This window comes from Halichoerus grypus, chromosome 7, assembly GCF_964656455.1.
Source record: "Halichoerus grypus chromosome 7, mHalGry1.hap1.1, whole genome shotgun sequence".
Classification (NCBI taxonomy): domain Eukaryota; kingdom Metazoa; phylum Chordata; class Mammalia; order Carnivora; family Phocidae; genus Halichoerus; species Halichoerus grypus.
The window spans coordinates 147,857,058-147,885,015 of record NC_135718.1 but is presented as its reverse complement, the minus strand read 5'-3'; the positions used below and the strand labels follow the sequence as shown (position 1 = coordinate 147,885,015).

The 27,958-nt window shown below is 47.8% G+C and overlaps 1 protein-coding gene across 2 annotated transcripts in view; it reads left to right on the top strand.

Annotated features, from left to right (window-relative positions):
- Positions 1 to 27,958, top strand: part of PBX1 (PBX homeobox 1) — a 282,249-nt gene that overhangs the window by 15,190 nt on the left and 239,101 nt on the right. The window lies entirely within an intron of this gene.

Here is a 27,958-nt window from a genome sequence, read left to right as displayed (position 1 = left end):
AGCGGCTCCCTTCGGGCGCGAGCGCGGCCGGGCCGGGGTGGGGGGATCCCCGGAGTGGGGCGGGGGGCAAGCCTCCGCGGCCCCTTCTCCCCGAGCCCCCTCGCCGCGTGCCTCGTCCCTCGGCCCCGCCGACCTCGCTGCCCCAGCCCCGAGACAGGGGGCGGAAGAGGCCCCCCCCCCCCCCGGGGACGGCCCCCTCGGGAGCCCCGCGTCCTTTATTAGGCACCCGGCGGGCTGGGCCCGGCCGCTCGCGGTCAAGGCGTCGGAGCTTCGGAGTGAGGGCGCTCAAGGGCGCGCGACCCCTGTCCCCGGGGAGCGGGGCCCGAGCCGCGGTTTCCGAGTGCTGGGTGTGCCTGGTGCCCGCGCGAGCAGACCTCGGTGGCGGTGGCTTTGCATGCAGAGGTGACACGCACGAGGCAGCGTGTAAGCACGTGGCCGAGTGTGTGTGTGCGCGCGCGCTCACACGCACGCATGTTCATTTGCAGCTTCTTTCTTAGTTGGCCCTGTGTGGTTTTCTCTCGATTCCATAAATATTCCAGTTGATGCTTTATGGTATTGGAATGAATCAAATGCCATAATCTGAAGTTGCTGCAGAAACCCTCCCTGTCTTGATTTCTCGGCTCTTCCAAGGGAGCGCGTCATCTTCCCCTGGGGAGATTTTTAACCCAAAGAACCTTGATGTACTTCAAACAGCACTGACATTTGTTTTCGTTAAGCGTGGTCTGATTTCTTTAACACTTGAAGAGGGTTTGGGGCCTTCAAACATACCTAGTTTCTTATATGGCCGCTTGTCTTGTCTCACAGGAATGCTTGAAGGGGCCTCCAGCTGCCTTACTTTTGCGAGAGTCTTCAGCAAAGAGAAAATTGATTTGGGGAGTTGCCCCCCACCCCGCTGCCCGAGCACCCCACCTCCCCCGCTGGCCTACTGGAGCCGGGGCAGGAAGGGGCTGTCATCATGCTCATGCCTAAGCCATATTACTTTATTTTTCTTTTTAGAAAGTTACACTAGGAAAGATGTTCTTGATGTGTGATTATTATTCTTAAATGGATTCTTGTGCTTTCCTATTATTGCTCTGTTACAGCCCCGCAGAGCAACCACCAGGTCCTACAATAGACCCTCCAGAAACTTTCCATTGAACGGTCGTGGGAGAGCTAGAAGTGGGAAAGGTTGAATTCCCTCATTACTTGGAAAAAGCTGTGAATTAATTCTGTGAATTTCACCAGCCCAGTCTCTGATCCACCAACTCCCAGGCCCATTATTATAATTTCACAGCAGGTAACTCTGGGGGGGAGGATGGGAGGGCCTTATGTAGGTATGTAGGTTGAGAGTCCACGTGTTCCTTCCGACTGTTAAGGACATTGTAGCTAAAATCTAAATGACCGCTAACACCAGCAGTGGTAATAATGAAGAATGCAAGCAGTGATTTTCCTCTGCTCCTGATTCGGACACCCCCATCCTCCTACCTCATTGGACTGACTTCCTCCCTTTGTAGGGGGTTCAGGCTGCGATATCTTGGTAACTGGATTCACTTCCTCAAGGCTTAAAGAGACAAGCATCTCCCTAGTGGCCTCCATGTGGACATTCGTATGCAAAGATTGGTGGTATTGTCAAGATCCCATTGGAATACATCTTCTCACCTATCATGTCACCTTCCAACTGTTGCCCTCCGTAAGTGGAGGTTATAGAAGCTTCACTGTTTTTCAGCCAAATATTTTTGAACACTCTCAGTTCTGGAGATGTTGGAGGAAGACTCTTCTGTCCCATGGGTTGAATAGTGAAAAAGTTAAAAATCCCTGTCCCGACTGGGTTTAGTTTTTCAATGCCAGCTGGACATTTTCAGTTTAGACCTTCTGGAGGGCATGGTGAAATTTGCAGTTTGTACCCTATTTTGGACCATTGATTGCTTTGGCAAATATTTATGGAATTTCTTGTATGAAGCATTATGCGAGACCTAGGAATGCAAATGTGTAAGTAAGCTCTAGCCCTTAACCCTCAAGGAGCTGAGCTCCCGGTCCAAAGAGGAGCCGGAATCATGGTCAGGATCTTTGTAACGTGGCCAGCTGACTTGCTCCCAAAGCCCCTGTGCTCAGGGTGGAATGTGTTCCTTAGGACCAGGAGTGTGGCTGTCGAGGTCATTCTGAATGAAAGCTCATGAACCCTTCTAGTCATATGTGTCGAAGCATGCTTTCTTGGATTCAAAAGGTGCTGCGTTTCACGTAGGCAGCCTGAGAAATGTTCTGTGTCTGAGTCTCTGCATTTTTGGCCTTGCCTTTCCCAAATCTTGGCACCCATTTCATTTGCTTGGCCTTCTCCCCTTCACTCTCTCCTTTGTCCCCTTCCTTGCTCCGACTAGGATCTCCCCCACACCCCCAAATTGCTATTTGCCAAACTTGTGACCTGAGACCACTTGGCATTTCCCTGGGATGGCTGGAATTTACCACCCGCCGAATAGGCATTCTGTGACATTTGCTCACCTGGGTAGCTTAAGCTCCATGGTCTGTGTTGAGGGAGTGCCGAGCGGAAGTGTGAAATTTACCTCTGTGCTCCAGGGTTCTTGCCAGCAGGGAGACAAACAGTGATGCTTCTGGAAGCTGGAATTAATTTTTATCATGGTGCACATATATAGTTATATATATTCAAACACACATTTATTATGTATTCAATAAATGCATGTAGACAATTTGTGCATTATTTGTCATTCCCTAGTCATTATTTTAACAAATTAAATTTTCATGGTTAGATTCTTCTTTCACATGAGTCCCCTCCCCTCCACGGCTACCTTCTTTCTTCATCTCCCTCCCTGCTGGTAGAAGACACTGGGTTAACTTAATGCTCTTGGAGGCCTTGTGCCATTAGACCTCCTGTCTCCTTAAGGTTTCGGAGACGCCCGTGATGGCTTTCTCATTGTGGCCTGCCCCCTGCTCTGCTGGTAAGGGAAGAGCTGCCTGTCTCTTTGGATCAAACTGGTCTAGGAGCTTGTTCAGTCCAGTTCCTGGGACAGGCCAGCCCCGGAGGCTTCTCCGGCTTCTCTGGCTCTCACAACCCACAGACGCACAGTCTGTCTGTCCTGGCTGTCAGCCGAGGAAGGGAGGCAGGCAGTGTGGATGGTGAAGCTGTTACTTTCTACTTCTGTTCACCGTGTCCGAGTGATTTGAGGGGAAGAGGGCCCCCCGGGCCCCAGGCTGGGAGATGAGTCGTGTTGGGTTGTCTCAGGATGAAGCAGAACAGAAAATGTCCGCAGAAGCGATGCTCCTTCCTTCACTGGGGAGCAGGGAATTCTTCTGTCCACGGGTAATAATACGTCGTGTGCACGGAACGCTTAACTACGGGCAGAGCTACTGTGATTAGCCCAGTTTTTAAGGTGAGGAAACAGGTACAGAGAGTTTAATGAACTTCCTTCAAGTCACACAACTAACGAGAGGCTGAGTTGGGACCGGTGTTCCCCTCGGGAAGTTCTATGAAAAATGTGGATGTGTCCACAGAAATACTCATTCCCATTGAATGACAGCCCTTCAGATGGTGATTCTTCCAAGAAAAATTCTGTGGAATCTTACTTAGTTGTCCAAAAAACAAATGGTTTGGCTCTCCCCACCTCTGGTCCTGTTTCTCAGGTACATAAATTTAATTATGTCTTGGCTGTGGTTGGCTGTAAAGCATACGTAAAAGGAGGTAAGTCCAAAATTCTCCTTGGGCCTATTTCCTGATTTTTATTAGGCCTCTGCCTGTTCGCTTTTTAGAATCCCCCTGATTTCTTTCAGGCGTTGACCATGACTTACTTTCCTAGGTGATCTAAAGCTTGACTGCCCCTCTCAGGTGTATATCACCTTTTCTGGTTCCTTCTCAGAAGCCTGGGGTTTCGACAGGAACATAAAGCAGGGCACAGTGTCTGGTTCTTGCACACCCTTCGTGGTCCTGCTGTCCTGTCATACGTCCTTCTGTCGTGCCTCCGTTTGTGGCCACACTCCAGGCCCCGGGGCACTCCGGTCATTCGAAGCGGTGCAGCTGGGACCTGTCTTGTTGAGACCTGAAGGTCTCCTCTCTACAGCTGCAAAGCCACTCGGTCAGCAGGGCACCTTGAGCAGTTCCTTTGTGTTCAGAAGTGGACGGTTTTCAGGAGGGGACAGCTGCATCCCATGGGGTGGGGTGGCCCAGAGAGCCTGGTATAAAGGACCTGGGTGGTGGTGAAGTCTTGGTGACAGTGACACTTTCCATGGCCTGTTATCTTCACATTGCCCCAGGCATTGGGAGGAATAAAGGAAGAATTCAGCATATCCCATGTTTAAGTGTATTGTTTAAAAACAGCTTAATGCCAGAAATACCTTAATAAAGAAAATTTTACAAAAAAGAAAAGAAACCCACCTTTAATTGTACTACCCTAGCTCACTCTCTACTTATAAGCACCCCCCCCCCCCCCCCCGTCCCAGGCCCTGTGCTTATATTTCCTTCCTGTCATTTGCCTTATGGCTGTATGACGTTTCCATTTCTTGGGGATGATTACATACTCAGGGATGAAATTCTCTCCTATTTTTGCAACAGACCCGTTATGGATCTTAATTTATTTATGTATTGCTTATATCATCTCAAAGATGAATTCAAGCAGTTTACCAAAAGGGAGAAGCAAAATGAAGAGATTTACTAAATAAGTGAGAAAAACAGAAGAGAAAATTGTGGTAGAAAAAATAAAGTGCAAAGGAATGTTAGTGTGTAAAATTGCATGCATAAGGATCCTTTCTCACTGTAGACTTTCCAGTCCTTTTGCTGGTAAGGAAATAGCTTCTGCCTCTTTGGATCAAACTAGTCGAGGACCTTATTTAGTCCAGATCCTATAGAGTTGGTTACAGATTTAACTCTCTGCTTCCTGGCAGCAAAAGTGAAAAGGGAAACAGGATCGGTTTCAGATTTCAAAGCACTGAGAATTGAAATGAATCAGAATTTGACTTAATGCAAAATTTCTCCCATCACTCATAATATGAAGATGCTAAGTGATGTGATAGATGTCTTTTATAACATGATGAACAAAATATTATATTTCATATTTTACCATAGCCCTTTATATATAATGTCCCCATAGCACTCCCCAGATTTTATTATAATTATTGGTTTTTGATCTGATTCCTTCATTAGCCTAACGAATTTCTGGAAAATAACGATCAGGACTTCTATGACCAGCAACACAGTACAGATACTCAGCTCATATTTATTGAATTGAAATGCTGTTTTATCTGTTTATCCAAAAAGGAGATAAATCCATTTATTAACATTTATTGAGTACTTGCTACTAAAAAGAGGGGTCAATCAAAAGTCCCTGCCCTTGGGGCTGCTTATGGTTTCCTGGGAATAGCTACATCCTAAGAGGTACGTTGCGTTTGGCTGGGTAAGTGCTATGTAATAGAGGCATGAACCTCTTCTCTTTCGTGGAATGGAGTATCAGATTGCTTCAGATACACTCTCAGTATAGCTGGCTTCTCCCTTTGGAGTTTGTGTTGGGATCTTGAAACCCGGAGGAGCAGGGGGAAAAACAGGAATGATGAGGGCATCTGAGAGTTTTGTGCCAGGCAGAGGTGATGGTCTTGCTGATTTGCTTTCTCACTTCCATTCTCTTTTAGGAAAGAGGGTCCTATTCCTTGGCTAATTAACCCAACCTCCCTGAACCCCAGGTTTCCCCTACTGGGGTGGGGCAGGCGGTGGGGCCCCTCTTCCTGATGGGACTAGCAGTCTCAGCGGGGAGACTTTGTGGTTCCTTTGCCCCTAGGCGGCTGGAGTCAGGGCCACCACTACCGTTCCCGGGGCTGGCTTCCAGAGAAAACACAGTCCAAAGACTAGGAAAAACAAAGGATCCTTGGGACATACTTGTGAAATAGAGAGTGAAAAGAGCAAGTAACTGCCACATTTGGCTTTTACCCAGTTTTGTTGTTATTAGATGTTCATTACTACACTAATCAGAGAGAATTTTTACCTTCTTTTTGTTTTTTAAGATTTATTTATTTATTTTAGAGCGGGGAAGGGGGAGGGTGGGGGGGAGAGAGAGGCGGGGGTTGGGGGGCAGAGGAGAGAGAGTCTCAAGCAGAATCCGGAGCCCCACCCGGGGCTTGATCTCGTGACCCCGAGATCACAACCTGAGCCAAAACCAAGACCCAGAGGCTTAACTGACTTCACCACCCTGGCGTCCTGAGAATATTTACCTTCTTACTTCCCTTCCTCTGTCTTTTCCTTCCTTCCTCCCTCCCTCCCTTCTTTCCTTCCTTCCTTCCCTCCATTTAAAAACATTTACCAGGTACTTCTAAGCTAGGCATACCGGGTTCCCCCCTCGATCTGAAAGTAGAGTGTCCTGTGACACTTAAGCCAAAGGGCATAAAGCAAAGAAACAGCTACCATTAATTTATATGGAAAACATTTTTGAGTGTTCCGAGACTCTCTTTGCCTTTTCTGATACCTTGGGACACATCTTGCTAAGGGATGCACAAAATACCTGGAGAGAAAGCTCAGGTGCTCATGGGCACAAGGTCAGAGTTCTGGCGGCCTGTTGCTGAGGTGCTGGGTGTGGGTCCTGGGAAGGGGCTGGGCGGCGCCCCTCGCTGTCCAGGGGCACGCTGCCTCTGTAACTCTCATTGCAAATCTAACGTTGAAGGAGGATATTTTCACTTTTTGCCTTTTTTTTTTGCAAAAACAAAAGTCCTCTTTGGATTCCTTTTGTTTGGAAAAACAGGTACTAGTGTAGGTCTTTTGTGAAAGCCAAGTGCTCTGGGTGCCTGGGGAGCTCAGTCAGTTAAGCATCTGCCTTTGGCTCATGATCTCAGGGTCCTGGGATCGAGCCCCCCATCGGGCTCCCTGCTCAGCAGGGCGTCTGCTTCTCCCTCCCCACCCCATGCTCTCTCTCTCTCAATTAGATAAATGAAACCTTTTTTTAAAAAAAAGTGAAGTGGCTCAATGCAAACTTTTGAAAAGCAGAGGGTACCTGTAATGAGAGATGCAAGACAGGACCTTGTCCTCAAGTTGCTTACTCCTGGGAGAAAAACAAGAGAGGGCTTCAGGGTAGCATTGATCAGGACCTTGAAGGTGACCTAAACATGCCTAGTGCTGAACCCACAGTATGCTCTCAAATGTTTCCAGAAAAACGATGATTCCAGTTTTCTCTAAGATTGTAAGCTTCCCCTTCCAGATGGTAAACTCCTAGTGAGCCATGCTTTATTCATCTTTGCACACGTAGCACAGTGCATGATATATATGATGTTCAATAAACATTAGTTGAAGGAAAGAAGGAAAAAAGGAGTCATAGGTAATTCATCACAATCTAAATTGGACTTACTTATATTTTCAGACTGAGCATCTTAAAATTTGCTAAATTCCTACTATCTGTTGCGAGCATACTCGTTTCTGAAGATTATGTGTGGGCTTCTGTGATGTGTCCGAGAATGAGAGAGGGTGATACACCTCTTCCATCTACTGGATCACTCCATGAAGTGCTCCAAATCCTGTGCTCCGAGACAAAGAGGTTTCTGGTTGGAATCAACCTGTTACTGAATAGGGAGAGTTCTCGGGTGGCTCCTCTGAGCCTGAGTTTTCTGAGTTATGTTCTTGGACTTGGAATCGTGAAGGGTGCGCGGGGTATCGTGGGGTGGATGGGGGGTGGGGGAGAGTGTGCGAGACGGGACACATGAGAACCGTGTAAAGACAAGTGATAATCAGATGTAGGAAGCTGGCTAGACACAACCTTCCAGTGGGAGAGGCAGAGGTGGGAGGGGCAGCTGCTTCTTAGTCAGTGGCTCAGATTCCATCACCTTCTTTCATGCCCATCCTCACATCCTCCTGTCTTTTCCCATGTGCAGAGCCTCCTCTTTTCTCTTTGCCCTCTCCCAAAAGTCAAGCTACCTCTTTGCTCCTGCTGATTTTTTGTCCAGGTCTCCTCCCATCAGATCAATGGAAATGTTGGAAAAGGATTCCTCCATTAAATAGTAATAATAATAATAATAATAATAATGGTAAATACAAATAAACTCAAAAAGTTAAAAGTGGGATTTTTTTTAAGGTGAAAGAGGTTATAAACCCTGAGGCAGGAGAAGTAATTGAATAGGAGGCTCTCTGGGCACACTCGCCCCCCTGCCCCACCTTCCAGTTAAGCCCGGGTAATTTAAACCTGTCCTTGGGGAGGAGTAAAGGGAGAATTGCCCCCACCTTCCTTCCACCGGTCCCTTCCTCCCTCAGTGAAAATTCCTAGTCCTGAGTCTGTGATATCTCAAACTAGGCTGTCACTTTTCAGGGTCACTCCCTGGGGATATCCTTCCCCCAGCCCCAGTGCAATTCAAATGTTTCTGAGTGAAGAACAGGACCCCATGTTGGGTCCTGCATTTGCTTTAGTGACTTTGCTATTTAGCCTGCTCCTAGGTGGGGGGGGGGGGGGGCGGGTGGGGAGGGGGGGGTGGTCTTAGACAAGGACTCTCACTGTGGGCTTTGAGGAGGGTAGTAGGTCCTTGAGGACCAGTACGAGTCCCCCCCTTATCCACAGGGGACACGTTCTGAGAGCTCCAGTGGATGCCTGGAACCCTGGCTACTACTGAACCCTATAAAAACTTATGTTTTTTCCTGTACATGCATACCAATGATAGAGCTCAATTTATAAATTAACCACAGTAAGGGATTAACAATAGTAACTAATGATAAAAAGAATAATTCTAACAATATACTGTAATAAAAATTATGTGAATGTGATCTCTGTCTCTCAGACTATCTTATTGTACTGTACTCAGCCTTCTTGCGAGTTGATAAAAGGTGTATGTGATGAGACCAAGCGAGGAGAATGACGTAGGCATCGGGACGTAGGGTCAGATCACTATGGACACCTTCTGACTGTACATCAGAAGGAGGTTCATCTGCTTCCAGACCCTCGGGGACACTGAAGTCTCAGAAAGTGAAACTCCAATAAGGGGGGGACCCTGGTACACTTAGAATGTTCTGAAGATTTCCCCTGGCCTGGTTTGGAGGCCACTGGAACCAGTTCCTTTGGTTTTTTTCTGTGGCTGTTTCACGCCATCAGTAGAACCACAGTCTGTTTAAGACTTTCTTGTCTGTGACCTTTTCAGTTGCCAAGACTCACCCTCAGTTGGGCATCGTGGCAGCTAACAACAGTGTCTGTCTGGCTGAGAAACTTTTGCATTTCGGTCTGTAAACCGTTCTTCACATTCGATGCTCATGTGTACTGTTTTTCTTGAATAAGGACCCTTTCCTTTGTGCGACTGAGAAACAAAACAAATTTCAGCGTGTAGCCTCACCCATTTCCTTTAACATTTGAGTAAGTAGTGCTTATAGACATACGTTTATTCCTTCAGCCAAATAGTCAACAAGTGGCATCTTCCTGGGGTACAAAGTAAAAGAGAGAGAACAACCACCTGGGAATCTGGTTTTATAGCTCCGATGTCCACAGCAAAGATGTGCTAATTATAGAGCATTTTTTTTTTTGTATGTTCAAAGAGTCCTAAATATAGGTGGTCGCTTTCCTAATCCACACAGCAAACCAAAGTGGAAAATACCCAGCATCCACCTCTTAATGACGTGGAGTTTACAGTCGTGGAGTTACTGCTGTAATGTATCCAGACAAATAGGAGTAAGAGGAGCAGAAGGTGTTATCTGTGGAAGCTGCAGGTGCATCTTTTTCATTGCTGGCCGAGAGGAAGCTGCTTCTGGGTGAAGATGCTACAGTTACCCCTGTTGCAAGAGCGAGCATCAAATACGGCACCAGGTGCATGATGCGAGCTCAGTAAAATGTCTATGTTTCCTTCTTCGTTTCCAAAACAGAACGGAAACATGCATGCCCATTTGGAGCAGCATCCTGATGCAGGGGACTAGCTAGGTCGGTAACGCGGGAGCCTGCCGTGCACGCTCCTGGGGAGCGCGTGCGTGATTTCCTCATCTGTAGCGTGGGCGCTGACCGACCGACCCGGTCCACCTCCACGGTGGTTGTGAATCTCCAGGGAGCTATGCGTACAAGAAGCTTTATAAGTCGGAAATTCACAACACAACTTCGAGATTCCTTCTCAGACCTGCTTAGAATTGAAGAGAAAGAAGCCACAGACTGGCAGGCGTGTGGAGGGCTGATTTAGAACATGGCATCGATTGGGAAATCTCGTGGAACCTGGAACTGGTGGGGCACGCAGCGGACATGGAGCTGGAGAGCCCAAGGGGGTGGGACAGAGGGTGTGACTGAGAGTTAGATGATGGTGTGGGGACAGTTACCCACACACGGGACTTGAAAATAAAGCTTCCTGCCCACAGTGGCAACTGTCCACCAGGATTTTGTCTGGAGGACGAAACGTGAATGTCGGCCTCTCAGCGCCTCACGCCTCACACCCGAGGAGAGTGCAGGACGGTGGTGGCAAGGGAGAGAGCGCGTGCGGCTCGTTGTGTGATTGTGTTTGTGTGTGTTTCCTGTTTCACGTCTCCCGGTTTCACACCCAGGCCAGGACGCTAGAGCTGCGGCTGCGTCTTCAGGTGAGGTGTGCTGCGGTCTTCCCCCGTGTGCACGTGTGCGCGTGCTGTTTGCTAACTGAGTCCCATTTGAGTACACTCCTTAGCTCCCTGGAAGCGTGTGTGTGGTGGGGAGGACACCGAAGGGGCGTGGAGGACGGTGGTGACTTGGTAAGTTGCTTCGACTCCAGGTCTTGGAGGCTTCATCTTTAAGTGAAGGGGTGATTACTAAGGTCTCTTCAAGGTGAGGCTCAGAGGCTTCCTATTTAGGGTGCAGAGCCTTTTTTGTAATGGGAATACTTACTTTTGTAAGACAAAGGCATTTTTTTCTGCCTTTTTTGTCGTCGTTGTTGATTTTTGTGCGTCCGATTTTCTTAGAGCAAAGACATCAGGCACGCTTATTCGATGTGTGGAGTTTATTTTCCTATTCATAGCAATGCAACGCATAGCAGTTTTCAGTATATGGATTCACTCACTAATTCCAGTTCCTCAGAAGGTAAATGAAGGCCCATCTCGTTGGCCCATCTATCCGTCTGTCTTTGGCACAGAGATTTTTTGTGAATTTGAGACACGGGCACCGAGTTGCGACATGTAGCAGCCCTCCACTCGTGCTTGGGGGAAACAGGGTCACCCATCACATCAGGGGGTGCTCCCAGGAGAGGTGGGGAGCCCCAGCGCCAGGTGCTGTGGCAACCCCCCTCTTCTAGCTCGGGGGGGGGGGAGTGTGAATCCCCCATCAGGTTGCTTGAGTTCACGACTTAGATGCAGATCGAGAGGGGCAGGAACCCTGGGGCTGCAGGGAGCCCTCGGCACCTCTCTGCTCTCCATGCGGGGACGGACACCTGAGTTTTTGGGAACTGAAATCCAAACTCTGAGGCAAAGACCGAAGGGCAGAGGCCAGCCCAAAAGTGACTGCATGATTGCACGCGGGCCTAAAATAATTGAAGGAAGCAGGGATACCCATCCCCGGGAGCTGAGAAACCACATGTCCAGATGTGGTCGGAGAGGTTCGCGGAATGAAAGACAGTCTGATGAGTGCGATACACACGCCTGTAGAGTACAATAGAAAAATCGATAGTAAGTGGAGGTGAGAGTTTTAGCTGGGTTTTATTGAGCACAAAGGAGACAAACTGGCTTTTGCAGTGGTTCCAACCGTATGTTAATGGTGCCTTTTTTTTTTGAAAACTACAGGGTAGGGGGAAAAGGCACACAGAAGTTGCCAGGCCATACACGCAAACCCATGCAGACCCACTGGTGAGGGGGAAAAACACAGAGGCTCAGGACAAAACATTTTTGGATTCATGCAGTTGGGTTTACGCATGTGGTGAAGGTCGCTCTAATTTCACGGGCGTGTGTGCATGTCTATAATTTGGGGTTTCCAGAAAGTTGTGAGTTTGATCTGTCTTTTCCCATCCCGGGTTCCTTCTCCCTTCCCTTTGCTCTCCACGCATCTACTGTGGCTTTATTAGGAATTCCCTTTGGTTCAGGGGGAAAAAAAATAGAGGGAGAAAGAGAGCCGGCTGGAGGGGGGAGAAGCAGAACTAGCTCTTGGCTGGCAGCCCACAGCATGGGCCCAGCAGCCTTGTTTGAGAGCCGTGCCCCGACCTTCTGTTTTCTTAAGCCCACACCCCCGTTACCCGCACCGTGCCCTCTTTTTTTTTCATAAGGGGACTGAGGGGGGCTGTCTCTACCCTCCAAACCCCCCCTTTTTTTTTCCCCCTTTCTGTTGTTTAAAGAGGATCTTTTTTTTTTTTTTTTTTGAGGCCTGAGCCTCAAGCCGCGGGTTTCTCCTTGCTGGCCTCCCTCGCCTCCCCAGCCCCCTCCCTGACGAAGAGTTCATCCAAAGTTCGCATCCAGACTCCGAACAAAGTGGCGCAGACCTTTTCCTGACTCCTCACCCTTTGTCCTCATCACTCAGTGACAGACAGGAATCAAATGCTGAGGACCCAGCCGGGCGAGGGGCCGTGGGGGAGGGAGGGGAAGGGAGAAGGGTTGTTCCCATTAACTGGCTGGGCCCTCTGCAGCCTTGGAGGGGAGGCCGCCTCGGAGGGGAGGCCGGAGGGTGGTGGGCCCCAGAAAGGATTTTTGTTTTCGTTTCCCCAGGCACACACTGCGAGCTCCCCAGTTGTTTGCCGACGGGTTCATCTGGTTTCTGTTTGAGGGAGGAGAGGCAGGGCGAGCTGTGAGCAGACGCGGCTGGCGGGGGGCAGAGAGGAGGCCGGAAGCCGAAGCTGGGGTGCTTTTTCCTGAATCAGAGAACACGGATGCTTTCTGATCCTACTGTGAGGAAACAAATTCTCTGGGAGTTAAGGGTTCACCTTTTGGAGGTGGATTACACTTTCCAGGACACCAGAGGACCATAGAGCAAATTACTTCTTCCAGAGTGCTAAATGATCCCCTGGTGCCCTGGAAAGAGCCCGTTTACCTCCAAAAGGTGAGTTGTTTATTGCCGGAGAGGAGAATATTGGCTGTAATGCCGGCTCATCCATCCTCTCCCATCCCTGCGAGGTATTTAGGGTGGAGGTGATATTATCCACCTGTCACCACGGGAAGGGGGCCTGACCAATGCTTCTCTGATTTCTGTTCCCACGATTGGATTCCTGGGCAGGGAGGTGAGGTGACTTTGCCAAGGTCTCTCACAGTGACCGCTGCCTGAACCGCCTCAGCCGGCCCTCACTGGGAAGGGAGAGGCCAAAAGGAGGCCCCTCCTGCGATTGTCCAGGCCCCAGGAGGGGCTGCCCACTGTTTTCTTAGTGCTGGTGGTGGGGGCCCTGGGCCGGCTCACTTGTCCTGCTCGCTTCACACACTCCTGCTGTGACTCCCAATCTCCCGAATTGTGGGGAAGACGTTGAGTGGCGAGGTGCCTTGAAGTAGGAGGGCAACAGTGTGAAAACCTGCTTGGCATCGTGATCAGACCGATTGCCTCTTCTTCCCCTAAATCTCCAGAATCACGGTGAACTCTGCGACTCCTGAAGGGGATGCTGTCACCCAGCCCTTTGGGGTGGGTGATTACGGGAACCAGGAGCTCTTTCTGTTGGGGTGAACGGGGCGCGGGGAGGATTGATCCAAGGAGTCAAGACGCCTGGGGTTCTGTTTCTCCTTCTGACTGTGGATTTGTTAAATAAGTTATAAACCAAATAAAGAACAAAATGGACTTCTTGCAGGGATGCTGTGGGTTGGCGAAACTGAAAACTTTGAATGCATGCTTGCACTTCTAACGTGTATGGAGTTTTATGTGCATTTCATCCATGCTCATGTAGATTAGCTCATGTAATCTATACAACCAGCCTAGGAGGTGGAAATCGTTGTTTCTTAACAAGCGAGGAAATTGAAACACAGGGTGATTAAAATAACTTGCCTGAGATCAGCTTAGTAGATAGTTACGTGCATTATCGTGGAAATACGGCACGTTTCCAGTGGTGTTTTTATAGGACGGCTCTGTTCACAGAGGGTTTTGGAAATGAGGGACAACCTTATTAATTAGGATCCCGGATAAGTTGGATCCCGAATCACTGTAGGCTATGAAGGCTTACCTTTTTACAGGTTGACAAAAAGAGGACTTTCTAACTATATTAGTAGCGCGCATAGGGATGGGGATATTTATCCCGCTTAGGAGAATAAACTTTCCAATAAATGCTTTAATTACTAATGATCCTTGCCAATTAATTAAAAAGTATGTCTGTCATGGCGCTGCTTTCTTGGCAGCACTTTTATTGACGATGAGTTTGTGTGCATATTTAAGTAATAAGGTGACATTTCTTTTCAACGTTTTCTAACCCAGGCTTTTTGTGGTGGAACATCCTGGTGCAGTTTTCCTAGTCTACGAGCAGAGAGACGGAGAGAGCCATGCTCTCCCCCCGGGCTCGAGGGTGGCTTGGTGACCTGGTCTACACTCCATTCCCGGCGTGAGCCTGCGTTTTCTTGCATTCTGGTTTCTCGTGAACTTGTAAAGGCCGTTTGCAAAAAGTTGGGGGCCTCTGTGAAGAGGGGCGCTGTGCCGCTGCAGTTAGTTAGATGCAGTCTAGACTTTCCACCTCCCCTGTGGCACTTTTGGCAAGTTGACAGGTATAATTGATGAGTTATTCTAAGAATGTGATTCCTGAGTAAGTCTAGAGTGGAGTGGCTGTGTTTCTGAGTAGTTAATGTGGCTGGGGGAAGGCAGGGGAAGGGGGTGGGGGCGGGGGAACGGGAGGGAGATGGGGAGGAGGGTCTTTGTTCGAGCGATCAGAGTCGTTTTCTGCGTCTGCGGTTCTGAGAGCGGGTGGCAGGGAATCCTAGCACGCAAGATCCTCTCTGGGTTCCCCGGTTTCTATAGAAGAGTCCAGATACAGCTCTTCCTGTCCAGCCAGTGTGTGTCCTAGGAAACAGAATAGACACACTTCATCTAACTTCTAAACCTCCGCGCCAGCCTTCTCGGCCGAGTTTCTAGGGATTCACAGAGTAGCTCCCATTGCTCCCAGTTTGCCCAGTTGCCCGACAGTCCAAGTTGTGATCGTCTCTGGACCATTTGGGGCAGAGGATAGCCTGGGTCAGGGATCGGCCTGGCACCTCCATGCAATACTTTGGAAAACGGTGCAGGATTCATGACCGTAGGTGGCCAGCCAGAGGTCAGGGACTCCCCCACCCTTCCCACCGCATCGTTGCTCCTGAGTGGAGTCTGCCGCCTCCTGTAGGACGCCAGTCCCCCTGAAACCTGGCCCACCCAACCCCACTTACCTTGCTGACGACGAAGACTCCCCCTGGGGCTTCTCTTGAGCCTCAGTTATGACAGGTCCCCCCCCACACTGGCAACTAGCGCTTACTTCCTCAGCATCTGTGGCACACAGTGCTTACATTCTTTTGAAACCCAACCTACTGATTTATAGATCCAGGCACAATTATCTTACTGGATTTTGACTGGGGATGGTTTGCTGTGGTTGCACTTTAATTTTCCACATGTTAGGTGGACCCCAGCTTCCAGGGCTCCTTCAGAAGAATGAAGCTGCACCCTCGAAGGTTAGAAATACCAAGTCTGCCCTGCATTCTCTCCCATTTCTCCCTGCCATGGGAAGACTTCATCAGGTAGGGAGACATGGGTGTGAATTCCAGCTCTTGTGGTTACTAACTGCGTGACCAACGGAAGTGACTTAACCTCTCTGTTTGTTTTTAATCTGTAAAAATAAGGGTATTTGGCTTACCTCCAAAAGTTGTTGAGAAGGCTAAAAAACTAATGAATGATAGCCACTACTTCGTAAAAATACTGCTAATTGTCTTCTTTTTTAGCTTTTGCTAGATCAGTGCACGCCGTCCTGTCTCCCATAAGGGATAAAATGCCTTGTGCTTTGGGGACCAAGGTGCTTTCCACGCCCAGAGCAGCCACTTCCTCTTACTGTCGATTTGTCCCCTGGCCCTAGGTCTCTGTTGCTCGTGAGAGGTTCAGCTCCTGGTTCTCTCAGGGTTCCTTTTTTTTTTTTAAAGATTTTATTTATTTATTTGACAGAGAGAGAGATAGCGAGAGAGGGAACACAAGCAGGGGGAGTGGGAGAGGGAGAAGCAGGCCTCCCGCGGAGCAGGGAGCCCGATGTGGGGCTCGATCCCAGGACCCTGGGATCATGACCTGAGCCGAAGGCAGACACTTAACGACTGAGCCACCCAGGCGCCCTCTCTCAGGGTTCCTAACGTGCCTATGCACTTGGTAGCTTAAGGGTTAGGCTGATGTTCTCTCCCTTTGGGAGAACCTAACTTTTCCTACTTTACCGCTGCCATTCCAGGTTGCTGTTTCTTGGCCAGACCTCCTGGAAAATCATAGGACAGTGTGATAATTATAATAACCTAATGTGCATAGCACTTTATTAATTTCAAGTCACTTTCCTATTTCATCTCCCATCAAAGGTGGCATTAACCCCATTTTAGAGATAAAGAAATTGAATCTCTGTAAGGAAAAGATTTAAATCCTTTCTGCTACTAACTTGCCATGGGAAGGTCACTCAGAAGCACAGAGGGAAACACAGAGTGTTAAAGGTGCAGGGGAGACTTTAGAGTTCATCTGTTCCAGCACCGAGGAGAAGAGAGATTCTCAATTTCAATAAAAAATTTAAAACTTGCAATTATCATGTTAAAAGAGGCAAAAAGAAACAGGCAAAATTAATTTTAAGAATATCCCAATATATCTAGACTATTATTTCAATTTAGTAAGCAACATAAAAATTATTAATGAGATTTTGCGTTTCTTTCTTTTTTTTTGGTACTCAGTCTTCAAAATTGCATGTGCATGTTACTCCTACAGACCCTCTCAGTTCAGATTAGCCCACATTTCAAGTGCTCTGTGCCACGTGGCTGGTGGTTACCTTATTGGACGACTTACAGCTCGTCTGTTAAATTTTACAGATTAGGACACTGAGGCCTAGAATTAGGGTTAATATGTGGCAAAAATGGAACAAGCCTGCCTGCAGAGCACTTGTCACTCTACTGTCTGGGCTCAACTGTCTTTTTTTTTTTAAGATTTTATTTTTATTTGAGAGAGTGTGTGCGAGAGAGCACAAGCAGGGGGAGGGGCAGAGGGAGAGGGAGAAGCAGACTCCCCGCAGAGCAGGGAGCCCGATGCGGGGCTCGATCCCAGGACCCTGGGATCACGACCTGAGCCCGAGGCAGGCGCTGAACTGACTGAGCTGCCCATGCTCCCTGATGCACTCAGCTGTCTTTAATATGAAGACAGAAGAACTTGATTTCTATCATTTTACATCTTCCCTCTTATAAACTCTATAGTTTGGGCTTAGACAGGGCTCCCACTGTGAAATGGCTTTAAGAGGGTGCCATGCCTGTCCCCAAACTTACATCCTACTCTTTCCAATAGCAGAGGAAACTTTCTGATCGCTAAGCATGTGTTTGCTCTAGGGCAACTAGAAATCCATGGTATTTCTGCCGTGCAGACTTCCCTTCAGTGGAGTGGGGTCCTTGCTGCTCACAACTTGCCTCTCACTACCCTGTGCATTTGGACATGACTGTCCCTGAAAATCCCCAGAAACCATGTGCAGCGCCCTTGGCAAACTGCACTGTCGAGCCACGTGGGTGGTGCCCGTCGAGCAGTTGTCAGTAATGGTCCCGTGGGGGCAAGTTGGCTGTAAAGCAGTTGAGGATGACATGAATGATGTCTCTTGAAGCTAAGACAGAGCAGCCTTAATGGAAAACAAGGTCAGTTACCTGGCTGGATGATGACTCTGGGAGTCTTTTTTTTTTTTTTTTTTTTTTTTAAAGAAGAGCCATTTATTAATCACTACTTTTGGCATGTTACGTATGATTGATTTGCTCATTGTCACCGCCCATCTCAGCTTTGCTTTTAGGAGGTGATCTCCATACCTGTATGATCAGTGTATCTTCACTGGCTTCAAGAAACCACCAGTGGGAAATCTTATTTATGGTGATGATGGTTATGGTTATGATAATTGGCAGCCATTATTATAAACATCATTATTATTTAGTGTTAATCAACAACAGTATGAAGGGTGCTCTAAAGAACATGGAATTAGACTCTGTCCTTGCAAATGGGCTCATAAGAAAAAAATGACAGAAAGAGACACCTAGCCTGGGCTGGCTAGGAAAAATACGTTCTAGGGAAATGCAGCTGACAAAAGACTCCAAAGGTTATAATTTCTAGGGCTTTGGTGGAGCCCAGTATGGCACCCTGAACATAGATTAGAAAAATAGAAAGTAGAATTTCCCAGTAAAAGAAAGTCCATTGTTTCAGGCCAGTTTTAGTATTAGACTGAGACACGAGGAACAAATACAAGGGGAACATTAACTGTAGTTTCGTTTCATTGACGTGCAGGTTCATCTTTAGGATCTGTTTTTACTGTGACCTATTGGCATTCTTGAATGGCTTTCAGGATCCCCGTGATACCGTTACAGACCTGCCTAGCCCATGGTACGGGGAAAAACTTGAATCTAGTCAGAGAGCACTTGTGTGTGGGCTAGAAGCTTCTGTTTGATTCATCCAGATTTTAGATACATCCTTTAACTTTTCAACTTCTGTTTCCTTGTGTATTAAATAGGGATCACAGTAACTCCATGATAGTGTCTTGAGAATTAAGGTGTTACTCTTTTGGCCACTACTGCTTCATGCTAATTTTTTTTCCACACTAAACTCTAAGCTTTTTTTCCCCCACTTATGTTACTCAACTTCTCTAAAATTAAAAAAATATATCCAGGAGGAATCTGGGGCTCAGAGAAGTTTAGTGTCTTGGCCAGGTCCCACACAGCAAGTAAGTTGCACATCTGGGTTGTGAGGCTGGTTTCTTGACTTGGATCAATGACTTGTCTTCAGTTGTGTTCCTGGCAATCATGGGGATTAATGAAGGCGTGCTCTAAGACCCAGGCTTTGAGATAGATGTTCTTGTTGGTCTTTGTTTTGCTATGTTATTTTGTATCAATTGCCCAACAGTGTAAGATTTCTTCTGGGGAATGGTCATTGCAATTAACAATTTGAAAACACCACTTTCAGTCATGTTTACATTTTGGGTACTGCCAGTTACTTTGTTCCTTCAGCTGGGAAGGGTTTATGTGGCCCCAAAGGGCCAGCTAGGAAGAGCCTCTCCTCTCTTTGTCTTTTGTGGAAGGAACCGAGTTGGTGGTTATCTGGGAATATGGTCATCTCCTTAGAAGGTAGGTGGTGATATCAAGCACTGATGCTTGGAAAATACAACATAGTTCTTTGAAGAGGTAGAATGACCTTGACTTGTTGGAATGATGGTATCTATAAAGGAGCTTTTGGGAGGGGCGCAGAGATAATTGTCTACCACACTTCCAAATTTCTTGGCCAGAAAGCAAGAATTTCCAAATTCGTCGTATGGCCATATGAAGACCAATTACACCTGTTTGGATGTCCCCAACTATGATGATTCTGAAGGTGTGGCCTTGAAGCCAGGACCCGGTATATACTTTTCTTTAACAAATTCCTTAAGTTTCTTCCACATTTTAGGACTTCAAGAATGGCCTTTTCATGGCCTTTGTTTGGGGTCTTGTGGCTTTGTGATCCCTTAGAAGAGTGAGTTTGTAGCTTGTAACTCTGGGCCCTTAAGAAGCCTTGGCCTTTTTAGGAAACTGATCTGAATCGTTACCATACTTTTTTGTAGGGTTCCCGATTCTGGATTCCTTGTTTTTGTCTATTTATTTGTTTGTTTGGTTAACCTGACTACTAGAATAAGAATATGTTTCTCTTTCTCTCTTCCTTTTCCCCTTCTTTTTTCCTCCCTACCTTCCTATAGGGTGGTGGAACCCAGAGCAGAATTATAGTCTGGAGTTGGGTGGGGTCAAAGGCACATTGTCGAGGCCCTAAGCCTTAGCCTTCTGTTGTCTATGGCGTCCTGGGAAATCTTTCCTCTCTCGCCCTCACAGATTCCTGCCATATACTTTTATAGCTAGAAGAGTCACCCGCTGGAGGTGAGCTAGTTTAATTCCCCAATTTTTCTGATGAACGAACTAGTGCCAAGTGGTCTTTAGTTGGATGACCAGAGCCCTCATTATGTGGTGAAGTCCTTGGAGAACCTGCTCATATCTGGTTTTGTCATCTGTTTTATCATTTCTGGGCAGCGGGATCCTCCCTCCCCAGCCCCGTCTGCTCTGCCCCCTTTTATCCTTCTGGACTGTTTGAAGGGCTACCTGGGCAGCCACATTTTTCATAAAGAGCCTTATACCTAAAATAGCTTGACATTTGTGTAGTACCTTAGAGTTTACAGCAAATTTCATTTATGTTATCAGATTTGACCTTTAAAACCACCTGGAGGTAAAACGGAGAGGTATCATTATCCCCTTTCACACAAGAAATGGAGGCTCAAAAAGGTGAAGTGACTTGCCTTAGGTTATTCAACAGGTATGTGGCTGAGCTTGAATTTGAATCCTGGTCTGCGTCCATACCAACCCCTCCCTGCCCATAGACAAAGTGGTGTTGCTTTACACAGAGCTCCATTTTCTGTGTCTTTTTCTTCCTGGTTTTTCAGCAAAGAAGAGTCAGCAGGCTAATCAACAGATTTCTTTTTTCTCTTTCCATCTGTCCCTCAAGATTTCATGTCCAACACCACTCTTTACCCCAGCCTTGCTCTCCAGTGTCCTCAGCATGAACGCCAGTTTTCTTTAAACTGTGTAATTCTTTCTTAATAGATCCTGAGCTTGACCCCAGTTTCTACCTACTGTTCGCCTACTCCTGCCTGTAGTTTTGTTTCTTTTCTCTTTCTTCGGGCCAGTCTGGAACTGCTGGGCAAATGTTTAGCCTCTTACCTTTTTTTTTTTTTTTTTTTAACAGTATTCCCATGTGAATATTTTGTCAGTGGCCTCTTCTTCATTTTAGTCCTTTTTGGGGAAGGGTTAATAGTTCAAACCCATCATTTTTCTTGTGAGGGTCAAGACTTACAAAAGCAGCCCGGAGTGGGGCTGTCTCTCAGGGTGGGGGAGGGACACAGGCTGAGGTGGGGACAACTGGGCATCCAGTTGGGAGGCTGGAGGTTGGGAGGACACTTGTCTCTTTTCTCCCTGCTCTAGTAGAAGTGCCCAGGGAAACTTGGACTAAAGAGCCTGCTGCTGGAATTGAGGAAGGCTGGGGATACGTCCTGGCGGGTGTCCTTTCTTCATCTTACTTTTCTTATTGGTTTACTGAGCAAAGAGCAGGCTTTGTGCAGCCCCCATCCCCCATGTTCCCCCCTTTTCTTAAAAAGCTTCTGTTCTCTTTTGAAACAAGCCAACAAAAGTTGAAGCCAGTGTGTGTATGAAACTCAGACCTCATGAGCCGTCCTTTTCCAAAGCAAATTTTAATTCACAGTGACCAGTTTGGGGGCAGTGCGACAGACCCTAATCACCCTGGCGATCTGAGGGACCTCGCCTGATGCTGAATAATTTAAGTATGGCTGTTCCTGCTTCCTCAATCTCAATTTAGTCTGGTGGGCCTGAGAATTGTGAGTGTATTTATGGGAAAATTTGGATAGAATGTGTGAGTCAGGACTGTCCTAAAAAAACCCCAAAACCCTAGATGTCTCATCCCTGGAGCGTTAGACTAAAATGATGAAAGTATTAAAGACCTAAACCATGCTACTGCTTTTTAACTCCCGTCAACCTGTACACCGCCTCTCGACACAGAGCAAACAGGGTTCTAGCACTTTCCCAGTGACTGGGATACCACCATGCCTGTTTAGAGCAGTGTAGCTTCACTTGTTAAAGCCCTGGGCCAGTGCACACCCGCTGTGGGCCTGTTCATGGGCGACAGACGCCATCCCTGACGTGGTCTGGCCATCTCGGGTTTGCTTCTAGTCCCACAGTGTACGCGGGGGGGATCCCAGGTCGATCCGAGACTGGAGTAATCCAGAGGGATCGCTTTTTGATGGGTCCACGGTGATGATTTTCACAGCCTGAAGAATGGCTTGCATTTCATAAAAATCACAGATTGCTCTGCCTTCAGAAAACCAGAATGGAGAAGTGAATTTAAGCAGATGTTTTATTCAATAATCAGCACTTTTCGAGCTACGAAATCTTCTATGTTTCCAATATCACCAAGGAGAGTGGGGAGAAGTCACTTTGTAGTGCTTTCTGAGGCCTTCGACCTGTGGTTGAAGGGGTTGTGCAGGAAGCCTCATCTGCTGGCAGGTAAAGCCCACGGTGAAGGTGGTGGGGGTTTTACCGCAGCTGACGGGCTTGGGAGAAAAGAACGGACGTGCTGGAGTCAACATGTACGGCTCTTTTCTGCAGGAGATGGGAATGTGGGACTTGAAATTGTGGTGGAGGGGCATGAGTCTTGGGGGACAGGGCATGCCTGGTGTGGCAGCCACCCCCCCGCCCCGTGGAGCATACCCCCTTTCCCCATCCCCGCCACCTGCCTCACCCTGAGCCCTCCCTGCATTTCCTTGAAGATCATAAGGGTTTACATGTTGCGGCTGGATTATCTAAAGACGAGACCCTGTCGCTGGTGGGGTTCATTTTCCACAGGGCCCATTCTGGGGAGACTCCAGGGAGCGCCTTTGAGAAGGAAGCTAGTTGGGCAAGACTCTGCCCTTTACTCCTTCCCAATTCTGGCTGCGAACAGTAGTGCCACGTTTGTGGCTCGGAAAGTTAATCCTCACTGTTAATCCATTTAGGTAAAGCTGTTAGTTAAAAGGTAATCTGTTTAGCCTCCCTGGTCCCATTCTCCTGCTGGAGGAGAACTGGGTTCTGTCTTCTCTCCAGGACCACCTGTGTTTTGGCCCATGGATTGTTCATTGTGGCCCTGGGAGAGAAGCTGCCTAACCAGTTCCGAGGCCCTGGTCTGGGTGAAGCCCTGTGCTGTTCATAGTGCATGCAGTTACGTTGGGGCTAAAGAGAAGCAGACTAGGAGAAAGGCTTGCTGAAATGATTGCCCGGAGGGGGCCCACCCTCCAAGCCACAACCCCTGCCCGCCCCCCAACCCGGGTTTCAGTTTCTGCCGCTTGGGGCAAACTTCAGGGTTCTATCACATTCTACTCATCCTTTAGAAAATGTGGTCTCTAGGTTAGCACTCCAGGAAAAGACTCGGCCATGGTTGCGTTCGTGGGGTTTCATTGTATTTTTTGTTTTCTGATATTCTTGTTTATTTAATTGCTTGTTCGGGAAGAGTCTCTGCCGTGAGCTGAGGATGCGGCCTCCCCCTTCTGCACAGCACTTGCCCCCCAGACACTGAACCTGTGCATTGCCTCCCTCCTTGGCACCCCAGCCCCTTGCAGCAGCCCACCGCGGCCCCCCTGGCTCTGTGTCCTCCACTCTACCCGCCAGTCCCCCAAAGTCCCAAACGGAGAAAACGTAATGTGCTAAATTGCTCACTTGCATGAGAGGGCTCTTGCCTTTGAGGGGAGCTCTCCAGGTACCTCATTTCTCTCTCAGATTTCTTTCTGTCCTTAGAGGCCCCCAAAGGTACTTGTAGAATGTGTGCTGGTCACCGGCTGTAAATTAGGGGCTGAACGTATGAGGCGTCGATGAGGGAGGGCCTCCTGGGCTGGCAAGGGTTCAGTCCTGAAGGCTGCAGGCCCGAGTTCCTGAGTGTCGGATTTCAGCACTCCTTCCTCCTCCTCTTCTGCAGCTCTTTACCCCACCTTCCTTATCTTCATCTCTTTCCTTCCTTCTTCCCAACCCACTCCGCCCCCATCCCTCCAGATTTTTCTAAAAGTAGCTGCTAGGAACAGAGCGAGGAATAACCAGACTAGGAAAGAAGCATTAATTTTTTTTTCTCTATCTAAGGCAGGGCCAAAAGAGTTTATTCTTTTTTTTTCCCCCATTTTTCCTTTTCTCTCTTTGTGTTTGCTTTCTTTCTTTCTCTCTAAGCCAAGTTCGGAATGGTTGCTTGCAAAAGAGAGGAATTTTGAATAACTGCATAAGTTAAACAGAATGTGCAGAAAGTTCAGCTCTGTCCCATGCTTTAAAAATTAAAATGGGAGAAGAAGAATGCGATTTTGTCCTAGAGGGAAACTGGCCAGATGTAGCCCGGGGGCTGCCCCTCCCAGCACTGGTGTGTTTTCACCTGGGTTAGGGGTAGTCCGACTTTGTGTAAAACTTGTCCATGAAAATATGGATCCTCAGAAGTAGCTACAAAAATATTTATGCGTTTCCCAAAGAAGTCTTTGCATAGCTCAATGTATAATACACGTTTTTAAGTGGCGTCATAATCACCGTTCAAGGTAATGGGTTTTTTTTTTTTTTTTAAGGTAACAAACTTCTGAGTTTGTCTAAGGTGTGGTTGGCTTTGCCAGAAAGACATTTCTTCTCAAATAGAGGACTTAGGACAGATTGTGTGGAGAACACCTACATATTCCACCAGCTTGGGTTCTGAGCGCTTCCTGGTGACGCCTAGCTTGTACGCTTTGAGTTTTAAGTTTAGTGTGGTCTGCTTTTCAGTTTCGTAACTGGACTATAGCTACGAAAGCACAGCATAGTAATCTTGAGCACCTATTGTTGGCCAGACAGTGCAAAGCGCTTTGTACATGATCTCATATAATCCTATTTTAGAAATGGGACACTGAGGAGGAGCCAGGTTCTAGAAATCGTCTACACTGTGGTGCACTGCTTGCCTTCTTACCTGTGTGCATTTCATTGTAACTGCACAGTGTGCTTAGGATTACAGTTTGATGTCGGAGGCTCCATCCACCCTGATATTCATTCATTCATTCCTTCGTACACGCACCAGGCACCTGTACTGGGCGCCTCCTGGTGCCAGGCCCTGTCATTCAGGCCCACACGTGGTGAGGACTTTTTGTCACAGGATCTAATGAGTTAGCTTTAACAATCAGGAGTGGACGTGGCCTCTTCATTCTGTCCTTGCTTATGCCATCCACTTATTACTGTGGCATCCGTATGTAATAAATAACTTATCAGAATAGTCATAAAGGACTTGGCAGACAAAATGAACTGCTAGAGAAGACTGCATTAAATTTTAATAGAAAGAATTCTTAGTTATAAGCTGAAGATGCGTCTCGGTGTGTGGCTGAGCCATTCCTTTGAGGCTTGCAGATAAGCTCTACAATAGCAGAGACTTCAGAGACTTGGTCTTTCTGCTCTGTCCTAGCACCTAGAACATTCTCTGCCATACGGCAAGGACTCCGTATTTATTTAATGACTGCATGAGACAGTTAATGCTTTATTTGTGCATGGGGACTGATGATATTTGCGAATTTTCTATAAAATGTATTGCATGAACGTTCCTACTGCCTTATTATAACTTCATTTCTCCGATGAGAGAGAGGAATTTTAGAGTCTTATAAACTCATTTATTTACAGAAGATGTCCTCCCTAACTCTGCGGTGAGGTTTTGGGGAAGGATTCCAAAGTGACGTCAGAATTTTCAGTAGATCTTGAAGGATACAAAGGCATAGCTACAAAATGAGTGTGCGGCGTATCGGAGGCTGGGTACGCAGCATATGCTATGCAGGGACGTCGAGTCATGTGATGTTTACGGCCAGAGTCCAGGGCCATCCCAGGGTCCGCGGGGCTGGAGACATGGATGCGGGGTCATCAGTATGTGAATAGCAACTGAAAGTTAATGGGAGGGAATGCAAGAAAGGCTGTGTAGAATAGAAGAGGACCAGGGCAGAACCCCGAGAACACCAAAATAGGCAAGGATAGAAGAGGGGATAAGGAAAAGATTGTCAGAGAGGCAGGAGAGACACCTGGAAAGAGTTGCATCTTCAAAGCCAAGGTGAGTTTGAGAACTGTAGGCTCATCCACATCAGGAAGTGCCAAGGTCCTTCCTCTGGCCTCCTCTACTGTGAGCTCCATGAAAACAGGGTTAAAGTGTGCTTTATCTTTGTGCCTAGGTCAGGAATAGCAGAGGCATTTCATCTCATCTGCCAAGTCTAGGAATTCTGAGCTGAGTCCAAGGTCTTCAGAGAAGAGTGCCTTAGTCCATTAATGGTTTCTGGTGTGGGTTCAGGATCAGAGACTGGTGGCAACTTGCCATGTATTTTTCATCTCTGCATTAGGCACTCATTCATTCATTATTCAGCAAATATTTACTGAGCACCCAACATGTGCCAAGCCCTGTGCCAGGTACTCAATAAATGTTTATTGAATAAATGTTGAATGGTTAAAGCTTGCAACAGCCTTAAAAGGGAGCCGACCAGGGATGGGCAACCTTTGAGAGCCCAGCGGTGGTCAACCCCAGTGTTGTATGCCTCTGCTAATCCTGTCCACACGTGCAGAAGAGTTCTGGGTGGCCCAGAGTCCTTGTAAACAGAACGCCCGCAATATGTCCATGATCATAATACAAATGCGTTTCACTTGTATAAGGGTTTAACTTCTTGGAGTACACTCACATCTCACTTGATCTTTGCATTTTTCCAACTGGAGACGTAGGTCATAGGCTCTCTCCATGGGACAGATGAGGTAACAGAGATGCATAGGATTTGAATGATTAAGGAAGCTGAAGCTGAGCTGGGAGCAGTACAAAGGTCTGACTCCCACCTCGAGCTCTTGAGAGTATGGTGCGGGGCTTGGCTTCTCACATCTCAGAACATGGCCCTGCTCTTGGGGCAACTGGAAGAGCCTGATGCCTTGCTTTTTTCGAGAGGTTTCTCTGTGGAACCAAGTAGGCACCAGGCAGCGCTTGGGGTGGTAGGAGCAGGAAGAAATGATTGGCTCCCAGAGGTTTCACGGGCTCCCATTCATGATTCATGATTCTTTCTCTGTAGCTAATTTTTGTTAAGTAGAAGAATTCCAGGAATCCTTCAGGAATTGGGGGAGACTGCTGTCTCCTGAAATATAAAACATCTGCTCTTGGTCTCTTTGGAGCTCCACTGTGTGGGGGAAAACAAGGAAAAAGTTGATATGAGACAGACATTTTTTCAAGCAATAAATTCCCCTTTACTCATTAATTAAAAAATAAATTTAGGGACAGAGGTGTCACTTTCCAGGAGGCCTCTCCAGCACAATTTTTTTTTTCCTGCGTAAATGATACATTCAGAGTAAGAGACTGAATCTTAAAATTGCGGGAGTTGGTTGGACATAGCCTTTCCCTTGTAACCTCACCGAGCTTCAGCACACTGGACATTTTGAAAAGGACCAGTACTTTCTTCTTGATAATCAACCTGTGTTACAGTCGGAAAAACGTGGAGGGAAATGGTCCAAATCCCCATTTTCATGTTCCTATATGCTTCTTTGTTAACCATTTTCTATCCCTCCAAATTCCCTTTCTGTCCTTAATCACTGTGAGTCGCATGGATTGCAAGAAACCACCTAAAACCTTTCTGTTGCATTTGGCAAGAGCCTTGGAAACGGGGAAGGGAAAAGGAAGGCAAGCGAGTTTAGGGGTGGAGACCGTCCCGATTTTGCTTATCACTATGTTCCCAGCACCCAGTCCAGCAATTGCAACAGAGTAGGTAGACTCCGTCATTACTTGGTGAAAAGTAATGAGTGAGTTCATGGGGTGGGGGGTACAGTAAGAGAAGAAGGGAGTTAGTGCAAGGGCATCTTCTGAAGACAGGGAAGCCCCATGACTGGGACTTGTCGGAGCTGAGGCTTCCTGGCAGAGTGACAGAAGGGGACTGAGGCTCTTGGTGCACCGAAGGCTTGGCCGAGTTCACCGTGTCCTGCAGGGAAGGGCCCCAGCCCTCTGCGCCTCTGCGTCTCCTTTTGTTCCATTAGGTTCCGTACTGAGGCGGATGATGGCCTCCACCTCCGTGGCCTCCCTGCCCCCCGTGTCCCCGCTTGCCATCAGCCTTCTAGCCTTAATGGGGCACACTCTGGCGCCAACAACGGTCTCCCGCAGAACGAGAGCCTGGAGGGCCTGGAATTGTGAGGGAAATGTAGGCTGGGAGTTGGAGGGTGGTCCACAGCCCCTCCCCTTCCCTTCTTTGAACCCGGGAGGGGGCTGGTTCCAGGGCTCTGTGGGAAAGCTCTTTTGAAGGGCAATGCACTTGGGCCACGGGGCACCATTCCACTTTAGTGGAGGGGGTCCCTGTTGAGATCCAAAGAAAACGTGGGGAGGTTCACATAAAAGCAGAGTGTAGCAACCAGGGACCCAGTGGTCCCTGCGGCCTGCTTGCT